Genomic DNA, 24361 nt, shown 5'->3' with positions numbered 1-24361 from the left:
GGGAGACGATGATCCCTCTCTCTCTCTCTCTCTCTCTCTCTCTCTCTCTCTCTCTAATCGTCTCTGCTGCGAATGTCTGCGGATAATTTTGTTTCTCTCACTCCCTTTGATTATCACGTTCTCTTGCGTTCAAAATGATGATGATGATGATGATGATGATGATGGTGGTGGTGGTGGTGGTGGTGAAAGGAAGGATAGAAGGTGAACAGACAAAACAGACATACAGAAAACAGACACTTACAGACAGATTGATAGATAAACAGGAAAGACAAACTCACTGACAGACAGATAAATAGATAGACAGACCGAGCTACCAGACAGACAGACACCCACACAGAAAACAGACACAAACAGACAAATAAACAGATCAGCAGAGACAGACACGCACAGACACAGACAGGTAAACAGAAAAAGCGAGCCACCTACTTACAGACAGACAGACACAGACAGACAGACAGAAAGATGAGGTAGAAGCAGACGGACATACAAATACATAGACAGACGAACAGACAGACAGACAGACAGGCAGGAAGATGATGATAGAGACAGGGTAAAGAAAATTATGTAAGAACGCAAGCCAAAAAAATATGAGTCGTAAAAGAAGACAAGAAAATGAATGTGAATAAGACGAGGAAAATGTGGATGATGAAGGAATGGAGAAAACCTGAATAATATGAATAAGCACATCAGACTAACCACGAAGAGAATGAATAAAAGATGAGAGAAATGAATGAGGGAGCGCTTGGAAGGAGACAGAGAAATATGATAAAAAGAAGGAAAAAAAGAGAAAAGAGAGGAAAAGGAGGAAGAAGGTAAAGAGAGGGAGAGGATGAGGAATAGAGGGGGAACAGAAAACAAGGAAAATAAAGAAGAAAGAGAAAGAAAAAAGGAAAAGGAAGAGGAGGGAGAGGAGGGGAAACGAGAAAAGTTAGAACAGGAAGTGGAGGAAAGTGATGAAGTATAAGAAGAAAAGGAGGAAGAAGAGGAATGAAAAAACAAACAAACAGACAGATGGCGAAAAAGGAAACAGGAAAAGAAAAAAAACAGAGAGATAGGCAGATAGAAAAACAGACTTACGGAGAAAGAGAAAGAGATAGGGAAAGAAAAGAAGACCCAGAAAACGAAGTAAAAAAAAGAAAGACTAACAAAATGCAAAACGATGCAAAAGGAACTAGAATAAATATAAATACGAATAATAAAAAGGTGAAGGACGAAGCTGAGATCAAAAGGAAAGGAAGAGAGATAGGAAGAGACAAAGGATACGAGATGGAAAGAAAGAATAATGTTTGATAAAAGGGAAGAGGAGGAAGCGAAAGACGATAGCAAAAAAGAGGAGGCTGAAAATACACGAGGAAAAGACATTATGAGAGAGAGAGAGAGAGAGAGAGAGAGAGAGAGAGAGAGAGAGAGAGAGAGAGAGAGAGAGAGAGAGAGAGAGAGAGAGAGAGAGAGAGAGAGAGAGAGAGAGAGAGAGAGAGAGAGAGAGAGAGAGAGAGAGAGAGAGAGAGAGAGAGAGAGAATATAAGGAAAAGATACCAGTCTGTCCAAAATAAATGAAAAGGAAAATTATAATGATGGATGAGGTAAAGAAAAGGAAGGAAAGGGAAGAAATATGAGCCAGAGAGAGAGAGAGAGAGAGAGAGAGAGAGAGAGAGAGAGAGAGAGAGAGAGAGAGAGAAAATATGAGACGGCGAAGAGAAATGAAAGTTACGTTTAGGAGAGAGGATAAAAGAAGGGACAAAGAGGAAGGGAGCGAAGGAAAGGAAGGAAGTGGAGGAGGAAAGGGAGAAGGAAGAGGAAGGTAAGGAGGCGTGGAGGGCTGAAGGGAAGTAAAGAAGGGAGGAAGGAAGGGTGGAGGGAGGAAGGAGGAAGAGAGGGAGAGATGAGTGAGATCATTCACCTTCGCGAGCTCACCAGATTCACTAGAGAGAGAGAGAGAGAGAGAGAGAGAGAGAGAGAGAGAGAGAGAGAGAGAGAGAGAGACAGATGTGTGAGTGTGTGTGGGGGGGGATAAGGAAGGGAGCTTTCTTACATAGATTCACAAACATATCTCAACCAAATACAACAGACTCTATGGTAAGACTTTATCTCTAAACATAAACAAACGACTTCAAACAGCCACCAAAACACTGGCTCTCTCTACCCTAGCGAATACCGAGGCGGAAGAAGTGGCTGATGAGTTTGTCGTTGAATGAATAAATTTATATATATCGACTGTTGCACCGATAACAAGTTCATTATATTCTCGTAAGATTATGAATTCGGTGCGGTCTGAATTTATTTGTTTACCTTTCTGCTCAACGCCATTATTTTCTCGATCGCGACGTGTTCAGCGATCGTAAACACTTTGGATTTGTCCGCATTCGTTAAGCCGTGAAGTATTTCGAAGCGTTTTAATAGTTTCCTTCGATTCTGTCTTTCCTCGTTAGCTTTGTTGGTCGTCTGAGGAATGAGATCGGTGTGGTTAATCCTACATTGAACACCTAATTTAGTAATGGTGGAGAGAGAGAGAGAGAGAGAGAGAGAGAGAGAGAGAGAGAGAGAGAGAGAGAGAGAGAGAGAGAGAGAGAGAGATTTTCTTACTTTTACAATTCAAAGGGCAAATGGTCAACCTTCTATGTCCCTTCCTTATCCTGCTCCCTTCCTCTCTCTCTCTCTCTCTTAAAAACGTCTCCGATTTATCAACGCTCAATATTTCCTTTCAACTTTAATTATTTTTACTCCACGTCGAAGGAAAACGAGAGAGAGAGAGAGAGAGAGAGAGAGAGAGAGAGAGAGAGAGAGAGAGAGAGAGAGAGAGAGAGAGAGAGAGAGAATAAATAAGGGGACGCGATAAAGCATGAATGGGACGGGGTAACGGAGCGAATGTTTCATCATGAGGTGTCGCTCGGCGGAGGAGAGGCGGCGGGGCGGCGGTGTGAGGCGCATACGAAACAGAGGAAGAGGAGGAGGAGGAGGAAGGAAGAGGTGTGGCAGCTACGTCATCGATGGAGAATTCGACGATGATGAAAAAAAAAATTACGCATCGCCGGTGAAGGAAGAAGCCGTGGCCTTGAACACACACACACACACACACACACACACACACACACACACACACACACACACACACACACACGAAGACATGCAAAAAACAAACATTCCAAAGTCATATTATCATTATTATTAGTAGAAATAGTAGTAGTAGTAGTAGTAGTAGTAGTAGTAGTAGTAGTAGTAGTAGTAGTAGTAGTAGTAGTAGTAGTAGTAATAGTAGTAGTAGTAGTAGTAGTAGTAGTAGTAGTAGTAGTAGTAGTAGTAGTAATAGTAGTAGTAGTAGTAGTAGTAGTAGTAGTAGTAGTAGTAGTAGTAGCTGCGTAAATCTTGATCAGATAGAATATTAACATTGTCTAACTATAGCCTTGTACATTATTCAGTTACCGTTTGTGTGTGTGTGTGTGTGTGTGTGTGTGTGTGTGTGTGTGTGTGCATCGATAATTGACAGACACATATATCAGTGAATGAATACATAGATAAGGGTTGTGTGTGTGTGTGTGTGTGTGTGTGTGTGTGTGTGTGTGAGAGAGAGAGAGAGAGAGAGAGAGAGAGAGAGAGAGAGAGAGAGAGAGAGAGAGAGAGAGAGAGAGAGAGAGAGAGAGAGAATACAAATCATATAGTCCCAGCGCTCTACTCTATCCTAAGGCATTTCTTTTCTTTTTTTTCTTCTTTCCTCTCCTCCTTTTCGTTTCCTTGTTATTCCTTCCTTCCAGTTTCCTTTCATGTCTCTCTTTACATAATACATCTTTTCAATCTTTATTTGTCCTCGTTTTTTTCTTCCATTCACCTCCATTCTCACTTAACATCCTTTCTTCTTGTCTTCCTTTTTTTTCTTTACTATTTCTTGCATCTCACCCATTATTATTTTATTTTCTTCTTTAATTCTCATCTTCATCTTTCCTTCCACTAACTCATTCATATTTCACTTATCTTCTCTTTCTCCAAACTTATCTTTTTCTGTTTTTTCTTCCTCTACTTCTTTCTTATTTTCACTATTTCTTATTATTTTTCTGACTTACTTTCGTTTTTCTCCTTTATTCCACTATTCTAATTCTTCTTCTTCCGATTCTTATATGCCTATCTTGTCTTTCTCCAACCACCTCCTTTTTTTCTCTTCCTTCCTCTACCCATTTTCCCTTTCAACCATTTTTTTTATCCATTTTCTATCTTTCGTTTTCTCTTATTTCACTATTCTTTCCCTTTTTTTTCTGGTCCTTTCTTACATGTCTTTCTTAACCACCTCTTTCTTCCCTTCTTCCTTTCTTCCTCTACCCCTTTCCCCTGTCTACCAATTCTTTTCACTTTTCCATCTTCATTTCGTTTTCTTTTCTTATTTCGCTTTTCTATCCCTTTCTTTTCTGATCCTTTCTTACATGGCTTTCTTAACCACTTCCATTTTCCTCTTTTTTTCCTTTCTTCCTCTACCCCTTTCCCCTGTCTACCATTCTTTCCACTTTTCCATCTTCGTTTTCTTTTCTTATTTCGCTTTTCTATCCCTTTTTTTCTGATCCTTTCTTGCATAATCATCTTGTCTCTCCATCCACCTTTTTCCTCTTCCACCTTTTTATCACGTTTCTTTCGATTTCTCTTCTTATTTTCGCTATTCTCTTCCTTCCTCTTCTGATCCTTTCTTACAAGTCTTCAATCTTCTCTCTTTATCCACGTCATTTACTCTTTCCTCCGCCCTTTCCCCCCACCCTTTAGTCCCCCCTTTCTATTGACTCGCTCCCTCTTCTTTTTTTCCCCGCCACCTTCAACCTTTCAAGTCCCTTTCTCCCCAACCCTTACCTAACCTTATCTCTCCTCCCCAACCCCTCTCACTCTCCCCCTTCCCTTCACTCCCTTTCTTTGGTAGGTGTCCCTCTCCCTCCTCTATTGCATCACTTCTAAAACCTTCTCTGCCCTCCCCTTCCCTTCCCTTCCTTTCCTTGCCTTCCCTTCCCTGCCCTGCCCTGCCTTGCCCTTCCATTCCTTTCAGGGTAATCAATTCATTCCCTTTTCCTTTGTCATATTTTTTTCACGCTGACATTTCTCTTTTCCTGTCATATTCATATCCTCCTCCTCCTTTTCTTTCTCCTCCTCCTCCTCCTCTTTATCCTCCTATGTCTCTTCCTACTCTTCTTTCTCCTCCTTTTTAACCTACATCTAACACTTAAAAAAGAAAAGTCCTCCTCCCCCTCTTCATCCTCCTCTTTCTTCAACTCATCCAGTGGTCTGAAAAGTGGCAAATGTCATACAACGTTGACAAGTGTGAGTCACGCACTTTTGGTCCAGAAATAGTAACCATTCATACAAAATGCATGGGAAGCCTCTGCAGGTCGTGCAGGAGGAATCGGATCTTGAGGTTACCATCAGCAGCGAGCTGAAACATGCAAAACATTGTAAAAAAAAAGAGCATATAACAAAGCCAATACTATGTTCTGACTCATAGCGAGGAACTTCGAATACAAGACGTCAGAAGTAATGTTATCCTTGTATAATTCAATGGTAAGATCTCACCTCGAATATGCGGTACGGTTGTGGTACCCTATTTACAGGAAGGATATTGAATTACAGGAAAAAGTTCAGCGACGCGCTACGAAAATGATTCCGTCCTTAAGGATTCAACCGTATTTAATTCAAGTCTTCAAGCACCTGAAGAAATTTAGTAACGTCGACCACTCTAGATTCTTTGCGTTACAAACCAACACAAGAACTGAAAATAACGGTCTACCAATTCAAGCGAGACGATGCAGTACGGACAGTGGCAGGAGTTTCTTTTTAAACCGAGTCATCCACCACTGGAACAATCTTCCTTCAGAATTAGTAAACGTGAATACCATCAACTCATTTAAAAATCGAATCGACCGTCATTTCGTTGCATCAGGAGTAAACTGAATACAAAGTGCTGTCATCTCCTCTGCGGACACCAAATGACAATCGAGCAGATTTTAAATCACCAGGGCAGGCAGCCTCGTAATGAGCCAATAAGCTTTCTATTGCCTGTATTTCCATGTTCCCATTTTTCCATGTCTCCTCCTCCTCCTCCTCCTCGTGCTTTTATTCTTCGTGTGCAGTTCACTCCACCAAAAACTGTTCTCCTCATCTTTCTTTCCGAGTCGATTTCTTTCTTTCATTCCCTTTTTGTCTCCTCTTGTCAGGATGGAGAGCCGCAATAGCCGAGTCTTGAGCCAGACGGAGCCACAAAGAGCCAGGCCGAGGGAAGAAAATGAAGATCGGATATACAGAGAGAGATCAGCGAAGACACGGACAGATAGATATGAATAGTTAGGATAAAGGGAATTGATACATGAAGCAATGAACGGATGGAAAGACTGACAGATAGATAGATAGATGATCGATAGGACATTTTCAAAGATGCGCAGATATTACAGATAGGCTGATTGATTGATAGACACACAGACAGAGATAGATGGTCGAAAGGATATTTTCATAGATAGATTGACAGACATAAATAGATAGATGGATAGAGGTGGATAGCTATAGATAGACAAATACATATATAAACGCATACCTACCTACCTACCTACGTATACATACACATTTACATAGACATATACACACAGACAGGCATGGAGACAGACAGACAGACACACAAATTGAGAGTTACGTCGACGAATAGATATATGCAGCACTGGACTGACTGACTACACGATTTGCAGACAACTAACTGGCTATGCACCGGAATATATATTGGAGAGGAACTAAACCGATTATTAATGAAAAATGGAAATGAAATAAAGGCGAGCGTGTCAGAATGATTCGCGCGTGACCGAACAAAAACAAGACACACACACATTAAAAAGAAACAACAACAGCAGATGAAAAAATAATTGTGTAGGATGAATAAAAAGGTGAATGCAGTGAATGAATTAAAGTGAGCAATGGTTGTGAGCGCTCTTGTCACATATTAATCGCCGCTTTGTTGATTATTAAGTTCAGGTGAAGAATATTTATGTCCTTACCTGTAATAACATAGACGAGAGAGAGAGAGAGAGAGAGAGAGAGAGAGAGAGAGAGAGAGAGAGAGAGAGAGAGAGAGAGAGAGAGAGAGAGAGAGAGAGAGAGAGAGAGAGAGAGAGAGAGAGAGAGAGAGAGAGAGAGAGAGAGAGAGAGAGAGAGAGAGAGAGAGAGAGAGAGAGAAAGGTGAAGGTCATGTCACTCACGATCTACACACACACACACACACACACACACACATATTCACTCACCTGACATCATCGCTACACACGCATCTGATGTCAACCTTTGAGAGAGAGAGAGAGAGAGAGAGAGAGAGAGAGAGAGAGAGAGAGAGAGAGAGAGAGAGAGAGAGAGAGAGAGAGAGAGAGAGAGAGAGAGAGAGAGAGAGAGAGAGAGAGAGAGAGAGAGAGAGAGATTAATCATGACGGGTTCTGCCTCAACTTCCTAATGCAAATAAAACTTCTAGTATCTGGCATAAAATTTCTGTCGCAAAAGTTTACATTTTCGTGTTTTTCCCGGAACTTTCAGACCAGTGAGTGTGACAGGAATAAAAAAAAGGAAAAGTATCGAGGCATCACTCATCTGCGTTTCTCTCATAAAAGTAAGTTCTATTTCTCTTTTCATTCCCCCCCTTTTTTTTTTTTTGCTCCCTGAAAAGAGGGAAGCATCTTTGCCGACTCTCGTTGTAGACATTAAATGGGAATGGGCCGGAAAAAGTGCCCCTTTGTCTTCCAGCTGCTGCTTTACACAAACACACACACACACACACACACACACACACACACACACATATACACACTATCACTATTACTACTACTACTACTACTAATACTACTACCACTACTACTACCACCAAAGATCTTATAAATGGTTCATGGGCCATTAATAAGATCTTTACTACTGCTACTACTACTACTACTACTACTACTACTACTACTTCTACTATTACCACTACTACTATATACTACTACTACTACTACTACTACTACTATTACTATTACTCCTCCTCCTCCTCCTACTACTACTACTACTACTACTACTACTGCTGCTGCTACTTTTAAATCTCCTTCTATTCTCATTCATATAAACGCATCAACTACAAAAACAACAACAACAGAATGAAGAACAATAATAACAACAACAACAATAACAATAATAATCAATGACAGCAACAACAGCAAGAACAACAATAAAATAAACACATAAAAATACTTCTTGGCCAGACTTCCATCAGAGCAGCGGGGGTCGACGTCCTCTATATTCTTTCCCAGGCCATTTCACTTTTTTGTGCGTTCTTCCCTCGCAGCCACGCGGCGAGGGAACGGAGCATTAGGCCTAGCAACCGGGTCATGGCTGCCCACCTTCCCTCACACCGCTGGGGGCTGGGGATTCAAGGGCTGGCTGACTGACTCCTTAATTAACTGTAGGCTGACTTGCTGACTGATGACTGGCTGATTAACTGAAGGCTGATTGGCTCATTTACTTTTTTTTTTTTTTTACAGAACAAGAAGCAGCTCAAGGGCAAAAATAAAAAATAAAAAGCAATGATAAAAAGACCGTTCGTGACTGTTTAATTAACTGTAGGCTGACTTGCTGACTGATTAACTGAAGGCTGATTAACTCATTTACTTTATTTTTACAGCAAAGAAAAAAAGGAAGCAATGAAAAAGCCCGCTGATCACTGCTCCTGTATAAAAAAAAAATAAAAAGGAATGGTCGAGAGGTCAATTTCGGGAGGAGAGATGACTGTTAACTAAAGGCTGACTGGCTGGTTAGATAAATGAATGGTTGACTGACTGGCTGACTGACTGAGTGACTGGCTGACTTACTGAAGGTTGATTGGCTTACTGAGTGACTGACTGGCTGGCTGATTAACTGAAGGCCAATTAGCTCATTGACTATTAACTAAAGACTGACTGGGTGGCTGGATGAATGAATGGTTGACTGGCTGACTGACTGAAGGTTGATTGGCTTACTGAGTGGCTGACTGGCTGGCTGATTAACTGAAGGCCGATTACTCAATTGACTATTAACTAAAGACTGACTGGCTGGTTGGATGAATGGATGGTTGACTGGCTGACTGACTGGGTGCCTGACGATTAGAAGGGCGACAAGAACATTATACATAAGAACAAAAGGAATCTGCGGAAATATACAAGGCAGCTCCGAACCCCACCTAACCTCACTCTGCATGAATAAATGACTGGCTGAATGGCTGGTTGGATGAAGGCATGGCTGGTTGAATGGCTGACTAACTAACTGACTGACTGGATGGATGGATGGATGAATGGATGCATGGCTGGCTGAATGGCTGACTAACTAACTGACTGACTGGATGGATGGATGGATGAATGGATGCATGGCTGGTTGAATGGCTGACTAACTAACTGACTGACTGGATGGATGGATGGATGAATGGATGCATGGCTGGCTGAATGGCTGACTAACTGACTGACTGGATGGATGGATGGATGAATGGATGCATGGCTGGCTGAATGGCTGACTAACTGACTGACTGGCAAAATGGCTGGTTGGATGGAGGAATAGCTGGTTGAATGGCTGACTTACTAACTGACTGACTGGCTGACTGGCTGGCTGGCTGGTTGATTGACTTTCTTCACGGAACGTACCAGGAATTTATCGGCGGGCGGCTCCTACGGTCGTATTACAAGACATTTCGCCGCCAAGAACACATATTTGACAAGGCTTTCGTGGGAGTTGTGGGCATTTCCAGGAGTAGTTTTATGACCCTGGTGGTAGTGTGACCCTTCTCCTGTACCGTGAACCTCAAGAAACACTCATTAGAACCCGACTGACCCCCTCTTTGACCTTTAGAAATAGCTGATGTGAGAAGCAAAAGTGTCTTATAAAACCGACCTCTAGACTTAAGATGGTGTGCTCTGTAATGTCGTATTCATCTCTGGCTGGTTGTATCCTCCCACCGCTATTCTACTTTTCCTTCTACAACTCCTACAACCACTACATCTGCAACTTTTACTTCAACTTCCTCCTACAATCACTACAGCTGCTAATTGCCCGGCGCTTCTAGGACAGAGGTTAATGGTATTCACAGTTTCACAGGACCAGCCGACGTGACCCCCTTCAAGTTAGGCCCGCATGGAAGAAGCTATGGTGTGTCTGTCTATCTGGCTGGCGTGGTAATGGCTGGCTGGCAGTGACCTCAAGATAATTGCTGTGGTGGGTTTTTTTGTCGTTTCCGTCTGGCTGTGTGCCCCGAAAACAAACGGTCTTGGTATATCACGCACGAGCAGCCGTCGCTTGTTTCCGCCACGAATAGGAAGAAAAATGAGCCGAGTAAATGTCAGACGTTCACTGCAGACCTTTCCGAGTGAGGCTGAGACGTATTGGAAACCTCTTATGGTGGTATTCACAGACCCTTCCGCCTCTCACATCCACAATTTCCAAAGGCCAAAAAAGACATCAGTTGGGTTCTTATGAGTGTTTTCTTAGATTTATGATACAGAAGAAAGGTCAGACTACCACTAGGGTCATAAAGCTACCCATGGGAATGCTCAGAACTCCTATGAAAGCTTTGTCAAATATGAGACCTTGGCGCCGAAATGTCAAACTAATATCAGGGTCACAAAGCTACCCATGGAAATGCTCAAAACTCCTACGAAAGCCTTGTCAAATCTGTGAGCTTGGAGCCGAAATGTCAAACTACCATCAGGGTCACAAAACTACCCATGGAAATGCTCAAAACTCCTACGAAAGCCTTATCAAATCTGTGAGCTTGGGAGCCGAAATGTCAAGCTATCATCAGGGTCACAAAACTACCCAACGAAATGCTCAAAACTCATACGAAAACTTTGTCAAATATCAGACTTTGGCACCGAAATGTCAAACTACCATCAGGGTCACAAAACTACCCAACGAAATGCTCAAAACTCCTACGAAAGCCTTGTCAAATCTGTGAGCTTGGGAGCCGAAATGTTTAAGAATACGGCGCTTTTATTTCCCCTCAAGCCACCCCGTTGATTGAATATGCCCTCCACAGCCTCTCCAATTCCATAACGTTTGAGTGTATATATAGGGAACAGGAAGTGAAGTGAAAGGGAAAACAACATCTGCAGACCCTCCCCCTCCCCCCCCCTCCCCCCCTCCTCCAATAAGTCGTCTGCATGAAGATTGACCAACTGGCAGGCAAGCGATATTTTCTCCACCGTCTTGCTGTCACGATTACGAGAGGCTAAAGGCGCCGGCTCCGGGTAATCGCCGCCCACACAGCCCCGAAGCAGCCGTTGTTGTTGATAAGCCGCGCCATGAGCCTGAGCAGGGGGCGTCTGGCCGGGGTTAATGCTAGCGTGTTAGATGTTATGACGCAGGCGAGGCAAGGTGTGGGAGGGAGGAGGATGCACCACCCCACTGATTACTGATATTAATAGTGGTATAAACATTACTACTGCTGCTGCTATCGCCATTACTACTACTACGCCTACTAGGGAAGTGAATGTGAGAAAATAAACAGTGGATGAAAAGAAAAGGGTAAACTGATGAATGTGAAGAGACCGAAAGGAAAGAAAAAGAGGTAAGGAAAATAGAACTAAGAGAAAGAAAACAACCAGAGAATGAACAAAAAACAGGATAAGCAATTAGTGGACAAGGGAAGATAGAGGGAAAGTGATAAAAAATAAATGTTTGGAGGGATGGATGAATGACTTACTGACTGACTAAGAATGTAAATGGAGGGAGAAAAGAGAGAGGAGGGAACGAAAGGGAAAGCGAGACAAATAAACAAGGAGAGAAATAAACAAATAAACAAACAACTCACTCGAGCAGACAAGGAACAATAAGCCGAAGTGAAGAAAAAGTCGTTCAAAAAAAACAGAAAAAAAATAACGAAGCCCCAAACAGCAGTAAAACCAAATTAACAAATGTACGAAAAAATAAAAAGAGTTCGAATTCTATACAGCGGACTAGAGCGGCGCGTCCATTGTTCCCGCGGGCTTCATATGCATCAACGATAATCTTTTAGAGGATTTAGTCTGTGGCGGGGATTATAGAGGGCGAGAGCCTCTAAAAGGACAATCAGATCCACTTATGGGATTATGCACGCAGGATTGAGCTTCGGTGTCCGTCCGCGTTTATATTTTTTTTACAGAGCTTCTTCCGGCTATAAATATGTGTGCATGGAAATAGGTATGTGTGAGTGTATGTTTGTAGATAGGTAGGTAGGTAACAATCTTCCTTCATCTGTATTTCCTCCTGCCTACGACTTGAACTCTTTCAAGAGGAGGGTATCAGGACACCTCTCCTCCTGAAATTGACCTATCTTTCGGCCACTCCTCTGGACTCTTTTGTAGGAACAGTGAGTAGCGGCTTTTTTTTCATTATTGTTTCCTTTTTTTTTACCTTGAACTGTTTCCTCTACTGTAAAAAAAAAAGTGGAAATGTAGGAAAGTATAGGTATGTGTGTAAGAAGGTAGGTAGAGGTAGAGATAGGTAGGTAGATAAGTAAGTGGGTAAGTAGGTATGCGAATGTCTCCAGGTATGCATGTATTAAATTGTGTGTTGTGTAAACGTATATTTTCTCTAGAGTCTGAGTGTGTTTCTTTGTCTCCGAGTGTTTGCGTCAGTGTGTCGAGACGAAAAGATAAATGTGTGCAAGAGCCTCCAAACGCATATATAATGGTCCCCTGTGTGTGTGTGTGTGTGTGTGTCTGGGTGCTGGCCTTGACCACATCCGTGTGTATGTAACGCGGGAAGGGCGAGACGAAAGGACAACTTGCTCTCCACGAGGAACCGAATTTGTTATTATTATTATTATTATTATTATTATTATTATTATTATTATTATTATTATTATTATTATCAGCAGCAGCATTATTCTTATTACTATTACTATATTATCACTATCAGTAGAAGCAGTAATAGTAGTGGAATTAGCAACAGTGACAGCCGGAACAGCAGCTTGATAAAACAAAAGTTAGTGTTATCTTTGTTATGGTTGGCGCTACCACTGCTTCTGCTCCTACTGGTTAAACTTGTTATTTTGTTGTTATTTAGTTTTCAGGTGTAGTAGTAAACCATTTTCTTCTCGGTCGAAATGTATGAGAAACAACTAAAAATATAGCTATTCGATTTTGACAATAAAACTATAATCATATAAACGTTAGAAGGAAAGTTATATATTCACACTCTTAACAACACACATCATAACCATCATCATCATCACCATCGCCATCACTGTCACCATCCCCGGTAACACCACATTACAACCTTCACTAATGTCACCACCGCAATAACCACTTTTGACCATAATTAACACACTGATCACCACAACCAACCACAGGCGACAACCATCACATAACTCTCACTCCACCACATTCACCGCCACCACCACAACCACCATCATCAAAAACAATAGCAACAACAACAACAGCATTAGTAACAAAAACAACAGCAGTAACAATAGTAACCACAAAAACAAAAATAACACCAACAACAACAATAATAATATCCTGGTCATGATTACCGCGCCAATATCCTTCCCTCCCCCCTTCTCTCTCTCTCTCTCTCTCTCTCAACAAGTTTTCCCATCTTCCACCTCCAACCACAAGCCTTCCTCCACCTCCTCCACCCTCCCTCCCTTCCTTCCTTCTTTCCTTCCTTCCTTCCTTCGCCGCCTCCGTGGATCGCTCCTTCTCTCTTTCTCACCTTTTCTCCTTCTCTCTCTCCCTCCTGTGACCTTGAGTTCCGGCACACTGGAGGGAAAAAACTTGGAACCGCCGAAGGGAGAGACGGAGCAAAGTTTGTGAGCTTTCCTACCTCCTTCCTCTCTCCTCCATCACGCTGGGGGGTGGAGAGAGAGAGAGAGAGAGAGAGAGAGAGAGAGAGAGAGAGAGAGAGAGAGAGAGAGAGAGAGAGAGAGAGAGAGAGAGAGAGAGAGAGAGAGAGAGAGAGAGAGAGAAAGGCAGGCTCAAATAGGATTACCACTCAGCTTCGAGGACTTCGGAAAACCTACTTGGGCGGGACACTAAATTTGGCATCTGATCCTCCAGTCCGCGAGGCTCCGGCGATTGTCTGGAGGAGGGACAAACAGAAGCTGGCGAGGAGGATCAACGAGGAGGAGAGGATAGAGAGGTGAGGAAACTATTACTAAGGAAAGAGAAACAAACACTCGCTAAACAGATCATTGTGGTGGGTGACGATTTAGAGGAGGCGAGGAAACTATTACCGAGGGAATGTAAAGCAAACACACTCGCTGAATAGATCAATGGGGAAGAGAGGAAGGAGAGAAAAGGAGGTAGGAAATATTTAAGGTAGAGAAAACATGATAAACGCTATAGGAAAAGAATAGACGGAGATAAGGAAACTATAACTAAGAAAATATGGATCAATTTGGTGGGTGAGGATAGAGAGAAGTGAGAAAACTATTACTGAGGAAATATAAAGTACACAAACACTCGCTAGAAAGATCATTGTGGTGGGTGAGGATTTAGAGAAGAGGAGAAAACTATTACCGAGAGAATGTAAAGCAAACACACACTCGCTGGATAGGTCAATGGAAGGGAGAGGAAATGATATAAAAAGAGGTGAGAAAAATATAAGTAAGGAAATATTAAGTAAAGAAACAAACACTCGCTAGACAGATCAATGGAAGGGAGAGGAAATTATATAAAAAGAGGTGAGAAAAATATAAGTAAGGAAATATTAAGTAAAGAAACAAACACTCGCTAGACAGATCAATGTGGAAGAGGGCGGAAGGAGAGAAAGGGAGGTGAAGGAAAACATAACTAAAATAGACAGGATAAACACTAGTGGAAAAGAATAAAAGGCGAGAAACATAAATAATGAAATGAATAGTAAAAGAGGTGGACTGACTGACTAGAAAGGAAGGTATAACTGGAGGGGGAGAAGGACGAAAAGGAAATCAAGAAACCCACAAATAAATAACATGAATAAATATACAACTCACTCGACCAGACAAGGAACAATAAACCGGAGTGAGAAAGGCCATGCAAAAAAACGAAAAATAAAACGATACCCCAAACATCAGTGAGAACAAATTAACTTACGTACAAAAAATATATATACGTAACTAAGGAAATATGAAGTAAATAACCACTCCTTAGATAAATCAATAAGGAAAAGAGAGAAAGGAGAGAAAAGGAGAAAGGAAAACCATAACTAAGATTAAGAAACAGAATAAACACTAAAGAAAAGAGAATGAAAGAAGATTAAAAAAAAAACAATAATTAAAGAAACAGTAAATCGAATATAACCAAATACAAAAAAAAACATCATAAACACTAATAGAGAATAATAAAAGATAAGAAACATATAAATAATGAAATATATAAAGCAAACAAAATATATCCAAAGTTAGAGAAGTAGGGAAGAGAGAGAAAAGAAGGAGCAGAGAAGAGAAAGAGATTAGAGAAGCACTAAAGAAAAAGGAGGAAAGAAAATATATATCACTCTGGAAATGTAGACAAAATATATATCACTCTGGAAATGTAGACAAAATATATATCACTCTGGAAATGTAGACAAAATATATATCACTCTGGAAATGTAGACAAAATATATATATCACTCTGGAAATGTGTACAAAATATATATCACTCTGGAAATGTAGACAAAATATATATCACTATGGAAATGTAGACAAAATATATCACTCTGGAAATGTAGACAAAATATATATCACTATGGAAATGTAGACAAAATATATATCACTATGGAAATGTAGACAAAATATATATCACTATGGAAATGTAGACAAAATATATATCACTATGGAAATGTAGACAAAATATAACCAAGAATAGATAAACAGCAAACACTAGACATAAAGAAGGTAAAACACATATAACAAAGGAAAGGGAAGGAAAGGAAAAGGAAACAAAAATATAACAGGAGATAAACACTAGAGGGAATAGATAAACAGGAGATAAGAAAAATACACAATTAAGAGAAGAGAACGAAAGAAAACAAAGGACAAAAAAAAACCAGGTTAAACAGAATAATTGGGAAGGAGAGAAATTAGAGGAAAGGAGGTTAGAAAAATATGACTAAGAGAAAGTAGGAAAATAACTTGAGGATAAAAAAAAAAAACAGAGCAAACAAATCAATGACGAGGGGAAAATAGAAGGAGAGAGAGAGAGAGAGAGAGAGAGAGAGAGAGAGAGAGAGAGAGAGAGAGAGAGAGAGAGAGAGAGAGAGAGAGAGAGAGAGAGAGAGAGAGAGAGAGAGAGAGAGAGAGAGAGAGAGAAAACAAGAGGGATATGAAACGCTAGCAAAAGAGATGAAGAAAAAAAACTAGGAAAAGAAGAAAGAAAATAATGAAAGGATGAAAAAAATACAGAATAAACACAAGAGAAAAGGGAAAATAGAAGGAAAGAAAGAGAGAAATAGGAAATAAAACAGGAGGGATATTAAACGCTAACAGAAGAAATGGAGAAAGAAAGAAAAAAACTAATGAGAGGATGAAAACGGTTGTGTAAAGAAACTGAATGGGAGGGAGTGACCTAAAAAAGAGAGAAAGAAAGAAAGTGAGGCAGAGAGAGAGAGAGAGAGAGAGAGAGAGAGAGAGAGAGAGAGAGAGAGAGAGAGAGAGAGAGAGAGAGAGAGAGAGAGAGAGAGAGAGAGAGAGAGAGAGTATTCAAGCGAGAAAGAATAAAGAGAAAAAAATGTATGTATGAATGTTTGCCTGTCTGTCTGTATTTATGTATGTATGTGTGTATGTATGTATATATGTATGTATGTATATCAATCCACTTTTCTATCTCACCATAAAAATAACAAACTCGACAAAAGAAGATAAAGGAAAGAGAAATAACATTAATAGCGAACGAAAACAAGGAAGGAAAATAGGAAGGAAGAGAGAAAGAGAAAGTGAAAACTAGGAAGAAAGAGAAAGTGAAGGAGATAACGACAAAAAAAAGGAAAGAAAGAGAAAGACGGTTAAGCATGGATATAAAACTTGATTGAAAGTCTCTCTCTCTCTCTCTCTCTGGGGTTTATTTTATCATTTTCATTTTTTTTTATTACTTTCCTTCTTTATCTCTTTTCAAATTTTCGCTCCGTGCTTTTTTTGTGTCTGTATCTGTGTTTATATATGTGAATCTCTCTCTCTCTCTCTCTCTCTCTCTCCTCTTTCCTTCGTTTTCTTTATCTCATCCATCACCATAATTTTCCTTTTCATATCTTTGGTTAGGACGAACTGGTATCGTTTCCTTATCTTCTCTCTCTCTCTCTCCATACACGGTGCCTAAATATGTTACCCACGAACCATAGCTATATAATTATCACGATTCTGCATAATTTAGACAAACGTGAGTGGAGGAATGTGAAAAGTGAAAGTCTTGATTACCTTGAACTGGATACGGATAACAGGGATGATGATGATAACGATGAGAAGACGGGAGAGGAAGAGGAAGATGAGGAGGAGGAAGAAAGAGGAAGAGGTGAGAAAAATATGATTAATGAAATATACAGTAAACAAACTCTCCCTGGATAGATCAGTGTGGATGGGAGAGAGAATACAGAGAGGACGTAAAATATATAATAAGAAAAACACGATAAACAACTAAAGAGGAAGAATAAAAGGAGATCAAAAAATATAACTAAAAAATGGATGCTGATGTTGCTGACGCTGATGCTGGTGATGTTTAGATGCAATTGCTGTTGTTGTTGTTGTTGTTGTTGTTGTTGTCACTGCGCATCTTGAAGTCATCTCACTTTCTAAACTTCTTAAGCAAGCAAATGAAAGCGAAAAGCCGTGAGGTGCAAAGTTTGGGCTGAATCAAAACGGAGAGGCACTTTTTTTCTTTCTCTTTTTATTTTCTCGATCTGTTTTGCATATTCTGGCCACGGTAGGCGAGAGAGAGAGAGAGAGAGAGAGAGAGAGAGAGAGAGAGAGAGAGAGAGAGAGAGAGAGAGAGAGAGAAGATAAGGAAATGATACCAGTTCGTCCTCACCAAAGCTATGAAAAGAAAAATTATGGTGATGGATGAGGTAAAGAAAACGAAGGAAAGAGGAGAAATATGAGCCAGAGAGAGAGAGAGAGAGAGAGAGAGAGAGAGAGGGAAAACATAACGGGAGGAGAGACAGTGGGGTGCTGAGCAGGTCATGAACCGACAACTTTCACTAACCCACCGACCTCTTGCTGAACTTCTCTCTCTCTCTCTCTCTCTGCCAGCCTCCCTCTCGCCCTCTCTCAACGACCTTTTCCTTTCTCTTTTCCTCCCCCACATCCTCCGTCTTCCTCCTCTTCCTCCTCCCCCACTCTTGTTTCTTATGCTTCTTACACCTACTCCTCCTCCGCTTTTGTCTTCCTCCTCTTCTTCTTCTTTTTCTTTTTTCTTCTTCTTCTTCTTCTTCTTCTTCTTCTTCTTCTTCTTCTTCTTCTTCCTCTTCTTCTTTTTCTTCTTCTTCTTCATCCTTGTCTTTTTCTTCTTGTTCTTGTTCTTGTTCTTGTTCTTCTTCTTCCTCTTCTTGTTCTTCTTCTTCTAGTTCCTTGTTGTCTTTGTCATTGTGCGAATCATCTACTTCCTTCGGTTCTTTTTCTTTTTTTTCTTCCCACATTTCTTCATCGATTCAGTCTCCTTGTCTTCTTCCTTCGGTTCTTCCTCTATTTTTTTTCTTCCTTCCTGCACTTATTTTTCTGCTGTATATTATAATTTTCTTCGTCCTTCTCTTCTTCCGTTCCTCTTTCTACATTTCTTCATCGCTTTATTTTCCTTGTCTTCTACCTTTGCTTCTTCAGTTTTATTCTTTTCTTCCTTCTTCCTCTTTTTTTCTGCATCTATATATTCTCCTTCTACTCTTTCTTCGCTTCTTCTTCCCCTTCTCTTTAAACATCTTTATCGATATACTCTCCTTGTCTTCTTCCTTTGTTTCCTCTTCTCCTTTCTTCGCTTCTTGTTTTCTTCTTGTTTTTCTTCTTCGCTTCTTCTTCCCTACTTTCCCTCTCCCTCCTTGCCTCCCTCGCGCATCGGAAACTCGTAACATGATGAGGGTACCCTGTTCACCAACTTGCCAAGGAAACTCAAGGAGACGTCTCTGCCTCAGCCCTCCTCCTGCTCCTCCTCGTCGTGTTCCTCCGCGTCCCTTCTCCTCCTCCTCCTCCTCCTCCTCCTCCTCCTCCTCCTGTGTATTGTACGCTTGCCTTCTTCGTTCCCATCTCATTTCTGTTTCCACTTGTTCTTTCTCTGCTCTTTCATGTCTACTTTTTTTCTTTGTTTTTCTTTATCTGTCTGTCTATCTATCTTTTGGTTTTCTGTTCAATCAGCTTATTTGTTTATGTTGTTGTGGTGATTGTTCTTGTTTGTTGTCTCCTTCTTCTTCCCTTCTTCTTCTTCTTCTTCTTCTTTCTTCTTCTTCCCCATCTCTTGGTTTTCTATTTTATCAACTTCTTTTTCCTTGTTGTTTTGGGTTCTTCTTGTTCGTTGTAATTTCTTCTTCTTCTTCTTCTTCTTTTTCTTCTTCTTCGTCTTCTTCTTCTTCTCTTTCTTCTTCACTCTCATCCCATTTTCCTTTTCTTGGGTGAGGTCATCGCTTAAAAACTGGTAGAACTGACATTTTCATTCTTTGTTCTTCTCAGTCAAGCCGCTTTCACAGACGGGGCCCCGCTCTTGGGTACACACACACACACACACACAGACGCACACACAAGTCGTAAGGGAGGCGAAATACTTCCCTCAGGATATGAAGTAAAGTTGAAAATGGGGACGAGGAGGTGGGGAGGAGGAGGAGGGGTTGAGAAGGGTAAGAAGGAGGAGGAGGAGGGGGGGAGGAGGAGGAGGAGGAGGGTTGTCTTGTTTACCTAAGCGAAGCGAGATTAAACGAAGGAATAAACACATAATTTAACTGATTAGCTGAATGATAAGCGGCTCTGATTACTACTACTACTACTACTACTACTACTACTACCACTACTACTACTACTATTACTACTACTACTACTACCACTACTACTACTATTACTAATACTATACTGCTATTACCACTACTACTACTACTACTACCACTACTACTACTACTACTACTACCACTACCACTACTGTTTAAAGGACCTCCAAATGTTAGTGCTGTAAGAAGGGTCGTGTCGCATTACACAGTTCAGTGACCTCATCAACAGCTGTGGCTACTAACAAGGTTTTATGGCAACCTAAAATCAACCACACACAAATATTTATAAAGACTTCGCATCGACGGAATTTCTGGATTAACACGACTTGTCCACCGAAAAAATATACTACGCAAGAGTTTATTACATTCTCTATTTACAGTCGTTCATAAGTACTGCGCATTCCGACCTTCTTTTTTTTCTCCTTTTTTTCTATTCGGGTAGCACAAAGAGCCACGTCTCACGCAGCTCCCCGAAAATGGAATCAATAGCCACCGATCACGCGAACACCTGTGGACGGAATGACGGAGTTCAACACTTCCTGCCCCCCATCGACCGTCACCTGTATTTACCGGCTCGCTTCATATTCGTCTCACCTTTTTCATATCTCTCTATCTATCTGTCCATCTATCTATCGACCTATCTAACTATCTCTCTCCTTCACAACACTTGCTTCCCCACATCGACCATCACCTGTATTAACCGCCTCGTTCCATATTCGTCTCTCTTTATTAATTTCTCTCTCCCTATCTGTCCATCTATCTATCTACCTATCTCTCTATCTCTCTTCTTCACAACACTTGCTTCCCCCCATCGACCGTCACCTGTACTAACCGCCTCGTTCCATATTCGTCTCTCTTTATTCATTTCTCTCTATCTATCTGTCCATCTATCTATCTACCTATCTTTTTTTTTTTTACAGCAAAGGAGACAGCACAAGGGCACACAAAAAAAGGAAACAATAATAAAAAAATGCCCGCTACTCGCTGCTCCAGTAAAGAATCCGAAGAGGTGGCCGAAAGGGGGGTTATCTATCTATCTATCTCTTTCCTTCAAACTGCTCGAGAATTAACTTATAACCGCACTTCTTCCTTTCAATACAGGCGTGGTTTAACAGGCTTCCTTTCAATACAGGCGTGGTTTAACAGGCTTCCTTTCAATACAGGCGTGGTTTAACAGGCTTCTTTCAATACAGGCGTGGTTTAACAGGCTTCTTTCAATACAGGCGTGGTTTAACAGGCTTCCTTTCAATACAGGCGTGGTTTAACAGGCTTCTTTCAATACAGGCGTGGTTTAACAGGCTTCCTTTCAATACAGGCGTGGTTTAACAGGCTTCCTTTCAATACAGGCGTGGTTTAACAGGCTTCCTTTCAATACAGGCGTGGTTTAACAGGCTTCTTTCAATACAGGCGTGGTTTAACAGGCTTCCTTTCAATACAGGCGTGGTTTAACAGGCTTCTTTCAATACAGGCGTGGTTTAACAGGCTTCCTTTCAATACAGGCGTGGTTTAACAGGCTTCCTTTCAATACAGGCGTGGTTTAACAGGCTTCCTTTCAATACAGGCGTGGTTTAACAGGCTTCCTTTCAATACAGGCGTGGTTTAACAGGCTTCCTTTCAATACAGGCGTGGTTTAACAGGCTTCCTTTCAATACAGGCGTGGTTTAACAGGCTTCCTTTCAATACAGGCGTGGTTTAACAGGCTTCCTTTCAATACAGGCGTGGTTTAACAGGCTTCCTTTCAATACAGGCGTGGTTTAACAGGCTTCCTTTCAATACAGGCGTGGTTTAACAGGCTTCCTTTCAATACAGGCGTGGTTTAACAGGCTTCCCTTTCAATACAGGCGTGGTTTAACAGGCTTCCTTTCAATACAGGCGTGGTTTAACAGGCTTCCTTTCAATACAGGCGTGGTTTAACAGGCTTCCTTTCAATACAGGCGTGGTTTAACAGGCTTCCTTTCAATACAGGCGTGGTTTAACAGGCTTCCTTTCAATACAGGCGTGGTTTAACAGGCATCCTTTCAATACAGGCGTGGTTTAACAGGCTTCCTTTCAATACAGGCGTGGTTTAACAGGCTTCCTTTCAATACAGGCGTGGTTTAACAGGCTTCTTTCAATACAGGCGTGGTTTAACAGGCTTCCTTTCAATACAGGCGTGGTTTAACAGGCATCCTTTCAATACAGGCGTGGTTTAACAGGCTTCCTTTCAATACAGGCGTGGTTTAACAGGCTTCCTTTCAATACAGGCGTGGTTTAACAGGCTTCCTTTCAATACAGGCGTGGTTTAACAGGCTTCTTTCAATACAGGCGTGGTTTAACAGGCTTCCTTTCAATACAGGCGTGGTTTAACAGGCTTCCTTTCAATACAGGCGTGGTTTAACAGGCTTCCTTTCAATACAGGCGTGGTTTAACAGGCTTCCTTTCAATACAGGCGTGGTTTAACAGGCATCCTTTCAATACAGGCGTGGTTTAACAGGCTTCCTTTCAATACAGGCGTGGTTTAACAGGCTTCCTTTCAATACAGGCGTGGTTTAACAGGCTTCCTTTCAATACAGGCGTGGTTTAACAGGCTTCCTTTCAATACAGGCGTGGTTTAACAGGCTTCCTTTCAATACAGGCGTGGTTTAACAGGCTTCCTTTCAATACAGGCGTGGTTTAACAGGCTTCCTTTCAATACAGGCGTGGTTTAACAGGCTTCCTTTCAATACAGGCGTGGTTTAACAGGCTTCCTTTCAATACAGGCGTGGTTTAACAGGCTTCCTTTCAATACAGGCGTGGTTTAACAAGTCACTGGTGCCCCCTCCTATTAACTAGCACTAGAGAAACTTCTTCATAGTTATCCCTTTCCTTATTACTTTATACTTGACACATTAAACTGCTCAAAATGACTAAGTTTGATCAGCTTCTTTCTGTATGCGCAAGCTTTAACTATTAATTATCTTGCTTACTTAAACTGCATCTTATCTATGTTTGATCAATTTACTATCTTGCGGACTTAAACTAAATATTAAAATCAACTCCGTCTTAGCTATCTGATTACTTTTTATCTCTGTCTATCGTAAATTGAACTACTCGAATATAATTTTGCTCTGCCAATATACATTTTTCTTCCTGCACGCTAATTAGATCTGGTATTACGATCGGCATTTGGGAGTAATTGAACTGATTACGAAAAAAAGCTAAACGAGGGAAATGTTGTGATGAAAAACGTGTGAATAAAAGGACAAAAATAGAGGAAATTAAGAAGGAAAAACTTGAGACACTTTATTATGCTTACAAACAAAAAAATGGTTTTATAATAAGGAGAAATTAATTTATTAGTTTGTAAGCAGCCCATTTAAAGCAGATTTTGCTTTTTGGAAGGTAGGAAGGAAGGACAACTGCTTCATACCAACAGTTCTAGTAATTCATTCCTCTCCTCCGAGTTCCTTATGACCTCTTACTAACTACGTATTGAACGGCTTGAACAAATACTTCCTCTCTACATTTTCCTTTCTACATGAATAAATATTTAACTAAAGACAACACACTTCCTTGTTCTTTCTAAATAGCCAGTTTCTCCTCGTTCTACTTATCCAATTTCTTAATAACTCCTCGTTCTACTTATCCAATTTCTTAATAACTCCTCGTTCTACTTATCCAATTTCTTAATAACTCCTCGTTCTACATATCCAATTTCTTATTAACTCCTCGTTCTACATATCCAATTTCTTAATAACTCCTCGTTCTACATATTCAATTTCTTAATAACTCCTCGTTCTACTTATCCAATTTCTTAATAACTCCTCGTTCTACATATTCAATTTCTTAATAACTCCTCGTTCTACATATCCAATTTCTTAATAACTCCTCGTTCTACATATTCAATTTCTTAATAACTCCTCGTTCTACATATCCAATTTCTTATTAACTCCTCGTTCTACATATCCAATTTCTTATTAACTCCTCGTTCTACATATTCAATTTCTTAATAACTCCTCGTTCTACTTATCCAATTTCTTAATAACTCCTCGTTCTACATAACCAATTTCTTATTAACTCCTCGTTCTACATATCCAATTTCTTATTAACTCCTCGTTCTACATATCCAATTTCTTATTAACTCCTCGTTCTACATATCCAATTTCTTAATAACTCCTCGTTCTACATATCCAATTTCTTAATAACTCCTCGTTCTACATATCCAATTTCTTATTAACTCCTCGTTCTACATATCCAATTTCTTATTAACTCCTCGTTCTACATATCCAATTTCTTATTAACTCCTCGTTCTACATATCCAATTTCTTATTAACTCCTCGTTCTACATATCCAATTTCTTATTAACTCCTCGTTCTACATATCCAATTTCTTATTAACTCCTCGTTCTACATAACCAATTTCTTATTAACTCCTCGTTCTACATAACCAATTTCTTATTAACTCCTCGTTCTACATATCCAATTTCTTATTAACTCCTCGTTCTACATATCCAATTTCTTATTAA

General features: G+C 40.6%; 1 long non-coding RNA gene across 1 annotated transcript in view; it reads right to left on the bottom strand.

Annotated features, from left to right (window-relative positions):
• Nucleotides 1-24361, bottom strand: part of LOC126997434 (uncharacterized) — a 121129-nt gene that overhangs the window by 1796 nt on the left and 94972 nt on the right. The window lies entirely within an intron of this gene.

The sequence above is a fragment of the Eriocheir sinensis genome, chromosome 12 (assembly GCF_024679095.1).
Source record: "Eriocheir sinensis breed Jianghai 21 chromosome 12, ASM2467909v1, whole genome shotgun sequence".
NCBI lineage: Eukaryota > Metazoa > Arthropoda > Malacostraca > Decapoda > Varunidae > Eriocheir > Eriocheir sinensis.
Note: the sequence above shows the minus strand (reverse complement) of the source record. Positions and strands in the feature narration are given on the sequence as shown.